Genomic DNA, 2,199 nt, shown 5'->3' with positions numbered 1-2,199 from the left:
ATCCCAAAATAAAATCTTAGGGTTTCTCCCCCATCTCCTCCAGCCCACCATCTTTTATTCACGGGAGACGCGGCAGCCACATTGGACCTGAACCAGTGTGGGAATGAATGGTCACCCGACTTCCAGCGTCCCGATGTATATGGTTTGGGGGGACGTTCATTTCAGTGCCATTTCGAGGTCACATCTACGGCTTATTTTTTATTTTTTTATTTTTTTTTGGTTCGAACTCTTCTTTCAGCTTTACTCAGGAGCACAGGTTATTCCTGACTCGGCGTGTTATTGATTTCAGTGTTCGGCGACCATGGGCCACGTCCTACTCATCATGGGGAGTCCTTTCTTGCATTGTGGACATTGGACGTCATCAATAGTACCCTCCACCCCCAACACCGTTTGCCATTATGCTGCATCTGAATTGTCATCCCTTACTCTACAATAGCGTGATTTATCAAAAAAACACTAAGCTATATGTCTTGGCTGTTTCTGACTGATGTTACAAGGGCCCCCTCATGTGTGCGGGGGCCCCCCATACCCAGCATGGCTGTGCCATGTTGATACCATTATTCAGAGACCTTCCCGTTGTCTCTCCATTGCTGGCAAACAAGAACTCTCCGGCCCACGTCCTCTCTCTCCCCCTGTGTTAATGATAATGTAGATTGAGCTTTTCATGATCCGGGCTTGAATATCACGATTAAAAACATGGCTAACAGGGTGTTCCTTCAGTCCGGGGGTCGCCCCGCGGGCTTCTGTGACATTGACCTCTATCTGCAATGATTGTAATGCCCGGAGCTGTTAAGAGACCGTAGAATCGGCGATCTTTTAACACCGCCTCTGTTTTTATGACGTGATATGGAAAGCCGCAGACCGAAAAAAAAAGGAAAAAACAAAAATAAAGCCGCCTGATCATTGTATGCGTCTGAGTGCTTAGTATTTGGTAAGAATATGGGCAGGGGGTTTATGGAAAATGTCACTCCTAGCATCAACCGTATCCCTCGGAGTAGCGGTAGGAATGTATGTGGACGAGCCACCGTGGTACCGAGCGTTGTCCCCACACACAGGTCCTTGTGAAAGGAGCAACAGGCGCCGATCAATGAGCGGTCTAGTTGATTGGTGCTGGTTCACACGGCCCACGTCGGGCCTATGTAAGAGGATCCAAAGACCTTATTCACACGAGTCTGTCCAATTGACATCTGCAACAAATGGATTGTTTTTGTGTATATGAATATCTGAGATGCGTCACTGCCGTTTCTGGTTGTCATTGGTTTTCTCCTCCGCCGTTTCTGGTTTTACTGTTTTTGTTTCTGTGCATTTCTCTAGTAACTGATCTGTGAAAAATGGATAATGCGCGGATTCTGTGGATACGGATGTGTCGGTAGCACCCATTGGATTGCGTGGGTCGGTGTGAATACGGCCCTATGGTCTCTAGATTGTGAAGGCCTTTGGCTTGTATCTGGTCAGTGCCGGACATAACACACACGAGCCGTTTATCTGGAGCGATGGTGAAAGTACAACTCCCGGTGTTCCCTGGACATGCTGGTAGTTGTAGTCTCACCACAGCTGTAGAGCTACGAGGTTCATACCACAGATCTGGATTACCGGGTTTCTAAGGCAAAAACATCCTCCCTCAGAGGGCCAGATCTTTAGACCTTATTCACACAAACGTTGGATACGCCCGTGTGACGGCCATTGAAACGACGGCCGTCTACACCAATTCATGTGCTTCAATGGGGCCTGTAAAGGGTCCATCAAAAAATAGGACACAGCCTATTTTTTTGCGCTTCGGGCGTCCCTCCATACGCTCTAGTCTATGGGGGTTGCGTGATATGGCGCCCCGCAGCACGGATGCATCTGGATGTGAGAAATGGCAGTTTTTCGCGTCCGAGGTTACGCTCGCCTTAGTCTAAGAGCTCATTCAGACGAGCGTGATTCTCGGCCGTTTTCTGTGCGTTTGAAATAATGCACGGCACACGGACCTATTGTTTTCAATGGGGATAGTCACAAACGCGTGTGTTTTCAAACCGTGTCCGTTGCGTGAAACCCGCCATGTCCTATATTGGTGCATTTCACGCACGTAGTCGCCCAGGGGTGCGTGAAAACCACGGGCAGCACACGGACGACATCTGTGTTTTACGCATCAATTACATTAGAAAAAAAAAAGCACGTTGGTGCAAAGCGCAACGCACACCACCGGGTTGAATGTAG

The sequence above is a fragment of the Rhinoderma darwinii genome, chromosome 1, assembly GCF_050947455.1.
Source record: "Rhinoderma darwinii isolate aRhiDar2 chromosome 1, aRhiDar2.hap1, whole genome shotgun sequence".
Lineage (NCBI taxonomy): Eukaryota > Metazoa > Chordata > Amphibia > Anura > Rhinodermatidae > Rhinoderma > Rhinoderma darwinii.
Note: the sequence above shows the minus strand (reverse complement) of the source record.